Here is a 9,848-nt window from a genome sequence, read left to right on the forward strand (position 1 = left end):
ATCTTCTACATCAACACCCGCCAAAAAACCTCCGCCCAACTTTGCCAAGTTGCCCGGAGGCTCGGGGGCTACTGTCGGAGTAATTGACCATGGGTACCCCAAAGACGGCAAGACAATATTTCAAGATATCGGGGCTAGCAAAGCCCCTCAGTCCGACTGCTCAGGCCGCCCTAGACGGCCCCCTGTCCGACTGCCCGGGCCGACTCGTCACCCGGCCTGCTCCTCCGGCCGGCTGCTCCAGCCAGCCTGCTGCACCGAGTCGGCCGCTGCACCGACCCGGCACCGACCCGACATCGACGAGACGGCTGTACCCGACACTGTACACATGTCACCTCATATCATCATGTATAGTGTCACTTGTCCCTGGGCACTATTTATGAAGTGACCCAGGGGACAAGCATGACACCCCACCATGCCACTAGCTAGCTAACTACCATGCCTAAATAGCTTACTTCCTAAGCTAGCCCACACTATATAAGCTAGTGTTACGCCCTCGATTCAATCGTACACTAATCATACACGCAAATGTGTACGATCAAGATCAAGGACTCACGGGAAGATATCACAACACAACTCCAGACACAAAATAAAATAATACAAGATTTATATTACAAACCAGGGGCCTTGAGGGCTCGAATACATAAGCTCGAATACACAAGAGTCAGCGGAAGCAACAATATCTGAGTACAGACATGAGTTAGACAAGTTTGCCTTAAGAAGGCTAGCATAAAAGCAACAACGATCGAAAAGGCAAGGCCTCCTGCCTGGGAGCCTCCTAACTACTCCTGGTCGTCGACGGTCTCCACGTAGTAGCAGGCATCGGCGGTGGCATCTGGCTCCTAGGCTCCGACATCTGGTTGCATCAACCGGAAAGAAGAAGAAAGGGGGGAAAGGGGGGAGCAAAGCAACCGTGAGTACTCATCCAAAGTACTCTCAAGCAAGAATCTACACTACATATGCAACATTATCAAAGGAAGGCTGTATATGTGGACTGGGCTGCAGAAATGCCAGAATAGAGGGGAGAGCCTAGTCCTATCGAAGACTAGCATCTTCTGGAAACCACCATCTTGCAGCAACAGGAGGGAGTAGAGTAGCATAAAGTAAAGTAGTAGAAGTGTTATAAACCTTGGCCAGAGATCCTTTCTCGACTCCCTGCGAGAAAGCAATCCCAGAGCCATACTATCCATTTATCACCTCATATTCAAGTCTCATCTCAAGTATCCAGTTCTAGTTGTATCAATCGGGATACAACTCCAAGTGTCCGTTACCGTAGGACAGGCTATCGATAGATGTTTTCTTCCCTGCAGGGGTGCACCAACTTACCCACCACGCTCGATTAACTCTGGCCGGACACACTTTCCTGGGTCATGCCCGGCCTCGGCCAAACAATACGCCGCAACCCGACCTAGGCTTAATAGAGAGGTCAAGCATGCCGGACTAAACCTATGACCCCAGGGGTCATGGGCCATCGCCCCGGGAACTCCTGCATGTTGCGTGGGCGGCCGGTGAGCAGACCTAGCTACCTCCTTAAAAAGGTAGGAGCTTACCAGTCCAACCCGGCGCGTGCCGCTCAGTCGCTTGACGTCTATTAAGCTTCGGCTGATGCATACGACGCAGAACGCCCATACTATGCCCACGTGATGGTTAGTGCTATCAGGCCAGAGGCCCCTCGGATCAAATATCCAAATCGTAGTGGATTAGGAACGCGCGGTAACAAGCAGAGACTCACGAAAGATGTGACCCCGTCGCCCTGTCTCGAGGACTTGCGGCAAGGTCTAGGAATGCCCGGCCACGCCTCGTAATTATCTCGCGGGCACCTTCTAGGTCAACCCGACTCCACATCACTCGCAATTATGCTTGCGCGGGTACCCCTCAGGGTCGACCCGTCTTTAGTAACATGGTTCAGTGTAAAGTCATAGTAACCATAGTAACCGTATGTCCAAACATCAAGGGGAAAACCCGAGGAATCACCCCCGGTGAATTCCACTCGATGTAATCATCAAGGTGAACGTAAGAGGGACCACCCTCGAGGTTCACACTTGAGGGGTTGCACGACAAAGTCGTATCGGAAGTGGTTAAGGCAGAATCACCCTCGATGACCACGACCGAATAACTACACTAGCGGGTTAACATCAGAAGTGCTGATGAGGCCTCACCCTCGGCACTCGATAGTATCCCAGTAGTGTCGAGCAACTAAGGGGAAGTGATGTGATGTGAGGTGTCGGGCTCTGGTCGTCGATCACGTTGATTGAGTAGTCGATGATGAAGCAGGGGCAATAAGGACCAGGTGGGGGTCACTAATGGATCACTAACCAACCTATACTAAGCATTTTAGGATAAGCATGTAGGTAACAATAAGCAGGTTACAAAAGCAGGCTATGCATCAGAATAGGAGCAATCAATTACAGTAGCAAAATCTAATGCAAGCATGAGAGAATGGAATGGGCGATATCGGGATGATCAAAGGGGGGGCTTGCCTGGTTGCTCAGACGAGAAGGAGGGTCGTCGGTGACGTAGTCGAACACAGGGGCAGCATCGGTCTCGGGGTCTACCGAAGAGAAGAGGGGGAAGAACAATAAATGTAAAGCAAACATAGCATCACAAAGCATAACATGGTAATACGCGGTGTTAGGGGTGAACTAACGTATGGCTACACGACATAGGTGAAGGGGGAATTCAACCGGGAATGTTTTCCCGGTTCCGGACCTGTGTCAGACAGATGACCGGAGGGGGAATGTTCCATGTTCAGATAGTTAGAGGCATCTGACAGGTAAACGGACCGCGTGTTCGGATTCGTCTCGTCGTTCTGAGCAACTTTCATATATAAAACATTTTCATCTAATCTACGGATTATTTTAAAATATTTTCTAAAGTTTTAAACAATATTATGAAATTATTATATCTAGTTTAATCCGAATTGACCAAGTCAACTTGACTAGTCAAAAGGGCAGATGTGGCCCACATATTAGACTATTTACCTAAACAAATAAATAAACCTAACTTATTTAATGGGGGCCTACATGTCATCTACTACTAGACTAACTTAGCACTAAACTAGTACTACTAACTAAGCCTAGCCTAATTAAAAATAAGGGCCGGTCATGGCACAGCCGTGCATACACACGAACACACACACGACCATGGCCGTGGTTATGGCCGTGGCCACGGCCACCAGCAGTAACAGCGGCATGAGTACTACAGAGCAGCAACAACAGTAGGCAGTAGTAGCAGCAAAGCAGCAACGCTACAAGGAGGAGGAGGGAGCAGCAGCGACAAGGAGCAGAGAGCAGTAGCGGCAAGGAGCAGAGCAAACTTGGAAGAAGCAGCAGCGAATCAACAGCAGAAGTAGCAAGCAGGTGGGAGCAGCTGCGAGCGCACGCAGCAACGGGCGGCGACAAGCAGCAGGAAGCACGGCGAGGCGAGGCGCGGGTGGCAGCGGCAGCAGCAGTTAGCGGGGCAGCAACGGGAGGGACGGCCACGCGCGGGCCGGCGGCTCGCGGTGCACGTGCAAGGAGGGGGTTGCCGGCGCGGGCGATGCAAGCGTGAGACGGTCAGGGTGCACTCAACGGCTGTGAGCACGAGCTCCAGTGAGTCCGGCCGTGTGATGTGCGACGTCTATGGCGATGGATACGAGGGGGAAAAGAGGGGAATCGGTCGGGGGGGCTCACAGTGAGGTCGGGGCGTGCTTGGAGAGGTCGGGGGGGGCGCCGGAGTTGCGGGTCGAGGCGGCGGTAGTGGCGATGCCGATGATGGTGGAGCGAGGCGATCCGGCGGAGGAGAGCTTCCCGACTCTAGCTGGTGGTCCATGAGGAAGAAGCAGTGTGCGGTGCACCTCGTAGTCAAGGTCTCGATGCTCGGGGGTGCCAGTGCCCGCGGGATCGAGCGGTGCACGGCGACGGCAGCATCGGCGAGATGCAGAGGGAGAGAACGAGGGATGGAGAGGGGAAAACGGTGAGCTAGGGTTTGCGCGAACGAGCGAGGGGGTCTAGTAGACGCCAGGAAGCAATTGATGGACGGCGCGTGGCGATCCTGGTCACGGACGCACGCCCTGCGTCCACAGCGCGAGGGTGAACAGGAGGTAGAAGGAGATGTCGGCTGGGCTGGGCCGGCTCCTGTAGCGAGCAGGCCGAGTGCACAGTGTTATGTTACATATTGCCTTCCTTTCTTTAGTCTTTTTTTACTCTGTTAGAGATCTATTTGTAAGACCAAATGACTTTAGTTAAATAAGAAATTTGGCCCAAAAATACTAGGTACTATACTTGGTCTGCACAAATGGTTTGATATTTAAAAGACTTCGCAGGATTTTATTTTTAATAGAAATGAGCTATATGGGGCTGTTTTGGTCCTGTTTTAAATAGGTCAGGAGCACCTAATTACCTCAAACGATTTTTTTTCTTAGTTGAAAATTACTTAGTGATTATTTACAATAAAACCAACATTTTTATTTTACCTTCTGAATAATTTAATTATTTGACTTGTATTTGAAATTTGAATTTGAACCGGTTTCGAAACAACGCGAGTAACAAAAGTAGTCGTGGTGACGTGGCATCATTAGCAGAGAATTACTGTAGCTTAATTATCCAGGCGTTACAGCTAGCCATCCATCCATCCACACACATGCTCTCACGCATGCATACATGAGCACTCACGGGAGCAGCACACCCCACGGCCACACATGGCCAGACTCATATGCCACACTAGCTAGCTAGCTCTCATTGCTATTGATCTCATATACAGCTCCAGGAGCACTTTATACTGCTAGATATACACCCCACATATATATTCAGACATGCAGGAGTAGGGGTATTATCTCTTCGGAGAGCCCCGAACCTGGGTAAACTAGCGCGTGATACTCGCATACCCGCCCCCGGACCTACCAGCGGCGGTCTTGCCCTCACACTAAGCCACCTTGTGGCATCTGTCGTCTTGCACCCCCCGTGAGAATACCACGACACCATGAGTAATAGACGCTATTGGAAGCCTCGTGCTAAAAACTTGCCACTTCTTGAGTTGGTTTGCTATTTTCGCGGCATTAATTGAATTACCGGCAACTAAAAAGGGCAATAATCTTTGGGCGTGCCAACGAGCTTAGAAACATTCGGAACTTTGCATGGTGTCATCATTGGACACCTTTAGAATGTGGTAAAAATTTGAGATTTTTACTACTAAAACTTGATGCACATCATGTACAGACTGGAGACTCTTCCACCAAGTGTAAGGGTTTCAAATGAAAACAGACGCTTCACACACACATAACTCATTTTTTAAAATATTCTGAACTTAAAACTTTTCCCATGAGTAATAGACTCTATTGGAAGCCCCGTGCTCAAAATTTGCAGCTTTCTGAGTTGGTTTGCTATTTTCGCGGCATTAATTGAATTTCCGGCAACTAAAAAGGACAAAAAGCTTTTGAGCATGCAAACGATCAGAATGGGATGGAACCTTTGCATGGTGTCTTCATTGGATACCTGTAGGGTGGTACAAATTTGAGGTCATTACGACAGAAACTTGATGCACATCGTGTATAAACCGGACACTCTTCCACCAAGTGTAAGGGTTTCGAATGAAAACAGTCGCCTCACACACATAGAACACATTTTTTTAATATTTAAACTTAAAACTTTTTCCATCAGTCATAGACGCTATTGGAAGCTCCATGCTCAAAATTTACAGCTTTTTGAGTTGGTTCACTATTTTCGCAGCATTAATTGAATTTTTGGCAACTAAAAAGGAAAAAAGCTTTGGGCATGCAAATGAGCTCGGAAAGGAATGTAACTTTGCATGGTGTCTTCATTAGACACTTATAGGGTGTGGTGAAAATTTGAGATAATCACGACCAAACCTTGATGCACATCGTGTAGAAACCGGACACTCTTCCACCAAGTGTAAGGGTTTCGAACGAAAACAGCCCCCTCACGCACAAAACTCATTTTTTAAAAATATTTTGAACTTAAAACTTTTTCCATGAGTAATATACGCTATTGGAAGCCCCGTGCTCAAAACTTGCAGCTTTTCAAATTAGTTTGCTATTTTCGCAGCATTAATTGAATTTTCGGTAACTAAAAAGGGCAAAAAGCTTTGGGCATGCAAACGAGCTCGGAAAGGGATGAAATTTTGCATGGTGTCTTCATTGGATACCTATAGGGTGTGGTAGAATTTTGAGATCATTACGACCAAAACTTGATGCACATCGTGTACAGACTAGACACTCTTCCGCCAAGTGTAAGGGCTTCAAATGAAAAACAACCACCTCACACACATAGAACACATTTTTTAAAATATTTTGAACTTAAAACTTTTTCCATGAGTAATACTCCCACCGTTCCTTTATATAAGGTCTGTTTGTTCGAGCGTGGTGACCAAGGCACATAATTTAGGAGAATTTTCGATGAATGTACCCTTAAGTAATTAGGTAGTTAGCATCTTAATTAGCGGCAAGTAAATAACCAACGGTCTGTTAAAAGGTAACTAAATCTTGCTGCACCAGAATAAAATCAATCAGTGGGATGGGAGAGAGAGAGAGAAAGAGAAATGTGAGTGCATGCTATCAGTGAGAGACATTCTTTTTTAGTACCTTCCTACTGGGAACTAGATAGTAATTTTAATCTAAGTCGGGTAATGGATAGTAAGGGCACACACGGAAAACTGATAGGAAAAGGGAAATACACCTTACATTGTGGAAATTTTGGGAAAAATAAATACACCTTGTATAAAGGAACGGAGGGAGTAGATGCTATTGGAAGCCCAATGCTCAAAATTTGAAGTTTTTTTAGTTTGTTTGCTATTTTTGCGGCATTAACTAAATTTTCGGCAACTAAAAAGGGCAAAAAGCTTTGGGCGTGCAAACGAGCTCACAAAGGAATGAAACTTTTCATGGTGTCTTCATTTGACACATATAGGGTGTGGTAAACATTTGAGATCGTTACGACCAAAACTTGATGCACATCGTGCACAAACCGACACTCTCCCACCAAGTTTAAGGGTTTCTAACGAAAATAGCCTCCTCACAGACAGAACTAAAATTTTAAAAATATTTTGAACTTAAAACTTTTTCCATGAGTAATAGACGCTATTGGAAGGCCCGCGCTCAAAATTTGCAGCCTTTTGAGTTGGTTTGCTATTTTTGCGGCATTAATTGAACTAGTAGAATGCTCGTGTATTGTTATATGCTATAATGCATATATAAACAAGTCAATGATTAATGTCGTCTCTAGGTTGAAGCTCATTTCTCCTTCATACGTCCGGGCATGTTCAGACATCAAACGAGAGCCCAGTAGGCTCCCCAAAATTCAATCGGCTGTATAGTCTGGGCTTCCCTAAATCCAGATCATATGTGGGGGAGAAATGTGGTTGTTTGGACTATCAACCGTGTTATGTTTAACAAGCGGTCCCAACACAAAAACTCCACCCCACTATGCACCATTCCTTTTTTTATCGAAACCTTCCCTTCTCACCATAGCGGGACATTTCTTGTTGGAGCCCTCACCTATAAAACTGGATGACCCCACCTCACCTTCTTTGTGCGTTGCAACAAGGATGAATTTTTTCATATTTATAATATAATAGAGTGGGTTAAACTAACACATACTATTGTCACAAAACAACAAATAACTATAGAGAAGTACAGAGATCATTCTCAAAGGTCCATTCAACTTTGCAAATGCACACTGACATGGGACGCGAGTGGTAACCTAAACATATTCCTAGTCACCAGTAAGCTCCACCTTCAGCCACACACCATTCTTTGCTAGAAGGGACTTAGTCTTCCCCTACGTCTTCTACCCTAGTCTTTTTATCAACTCGTTTTTATTGGCGCCAACCAGCACCACGGCAATATCAGTGTGTTCGTCAGTGACGTCTCATCTTCTTCTTCCTCCTTCCTCGTCACCTTTAGTTCTTGTTCCTACTTATTTCCTAGAATACTCTTTCTTTCTTTTTTCGCTTTATTTTCTGGAACAGTCTTTCTGTCACGAACACCATGGACCACTTGGTTTCTTTAGTTCTTTTTCCTTATTATTCTTAGAGCACTCTTCCTTTATACTATAGCATGAACCGCCTGACTAATGTAGTGAAGTCTTGTACTCGCCCACGAATGTTTCGGCAATCGTCAACCTATGGACATCCTGCAGAGCATGGTCGTCATCCAAATTGGTGAACGTCGCCCTCTTTGCGAGTGATGATGGCCTGATAACCCACAAGTATAGGGGATCAACTGTAACTTTTTTGATAAATAGGAGTGTCAAACCCAATGAGGAGCTAAAGGTAGAATTTATATTCTCTTCAAGTTCTATCGACCACCGATACAACTCTACTCACACTTAACGTTCGCTTTACCCAAAACAGTAATAATACTAGAAGTACTTTGTAGGTGTAAAGGATAGGTTTGCAAGATAATAAAGAACGTGAAAATAAAAGTTAGGTGTTTTTTTTACTAAAAGAACAATTAAGTTAGTATAGCGAGTGTGAAAAAGTGATGGTAGGATTTGTGGAATTGACCCTAAGCAGTTGGCTATGTTACTAGACCAATATCAAGTTTTTATGTGGGAGAGGCTACTGCTAGCTGTCATCCCTTACTTTGAATTCTATGCACTTATGATTGGAACTATTAGCAAGCATCCTCAACTACTACCGTTCATTAAGGTAAAACCCAACCATAGCATTAGGATATATTGGCCCTCCTTCAATCCCATATGAATCAAATTCTATGGTAGGAAGAAGCTTCTGTCACTCTTGCTCTCCAATGCATAGTCCTATCAACATACAACTAACCCTATGGTGTGATCCACACGCGTGCTCATATGATGGGCACCAAAGGACAACAACATAACCACAAGCAAATTAAACCAATCATAGCAATTTACCAATTACCTCAAAGGACAACAAAAATCTACTCAAACATCATAGGATGGCTACACATCAATGGATAATAATATGAAGCATAAAGCAGCATGTTCAAATAGAGGGTATAATTGGTTGTGGGAGAGTGGACCTCCGAATATAGACGAGGGAAGGTGATGGAGGTTTTGGTGAAGATGACAGAGTTGTTGGAGTAGATCACCACCACACGATGATTGCCCCGGCGGTGTTCCGGTGCCACCAAGAAAGAGGGGGAGAGAGCCCCCCCTCCTTCTTCTTCCTTGGCCTCCCCCCTAGATGGGAGGAGAGTTTCCCCTCTAGTCCTTGGTCTCCATGGCTCCCGGAGGGCAGGAGCCCATCCGAGATTGGATCTCTCTCTCTCTCTCTCTCTCTCTGTGTGTGTGTGTGTGTGTGTTCTCTTTTGTTTTGCGTTCTTATTTCTGGCCCTTCACCGTTTCTTAAATTCCCGAAGATCCGTAACTCCGATTGGGCTGAAATTTTAACACGGTTTTCTTTCAGATATCATCTTTCTTGTGGCGAAAGAAGAGCAACAACTGAGTTACGAAGGCCCCATGAGCCACCTGGGCGCGCCCAACCCCCTCGACGCGCCCAGGTGCCTCGTGGCCCCTTGGGCACCATCTTGCGTTGATTCTTCTTCCCAAAAATTACATATATTTCAAAATAAATCTTCATAAATTTTTATCGCGTTTGGACTTCGTTCGATATGGATATTCTGCGAAACAAAAAACATGCAACAAACAGGAACTAGCACTAGGCATTGGATCAATATGTTAGTCCCAAAAATAGTATAAAATATTACCAAAAGCATATGAAAAATTTAGAATATTGTCATGAAACAATTAAAAATTATAGATACGACAGAGACGTATCATGGCGGTTGTTCATGTTGGCAGGCGGTGCTCGACTATGTCGCTCAGAGCATGTTGACCGTCCTTGTCCACGAGCGCCTTCAAAATGATTTGGCATGAACA

The 9,848-nt window shown here is 45.8% G+C and overlaps 1 long non-coding RNA gene across 1 annotated transcript; it reads right to left on the reverse strand.

Moving 5' to 3' along the window:
- Positions 1-578: 578 nt before the first annotated feature.
- LOC141042021 (uncharacterized) lies at positions 579-3,996 on the reverse strand. Its single transcript, XR_012203827.1, has 3 exons — positions 3,669-3,996; positions 2,478-2,548; positions 579-853 (listed from the first exon to the last, which is right to left on the reverse strand). It is a non-coding gene; the product is annotated as an uncharacterized lncRNA (long non-coding RNA).
- Positions 3,997-9,848: the final 5,852 nt, after the last annotated feature.

Source organism: Aegilops tauschii, chromosome 2 (genome assembly GCF_002575655.3).
Source record: "Aegilops tauschii subsp. strangulata cultivar AL8/78 chromosome 2, Aet v6.0, whole genome shotgun sequence".
Taxonomy (NCBI): Eukaryota; Viridiplantae; Streptophyta; class Magnoliopsida; order Poales; family Poaceae; genus Aegilops; species Aegilops tauschii.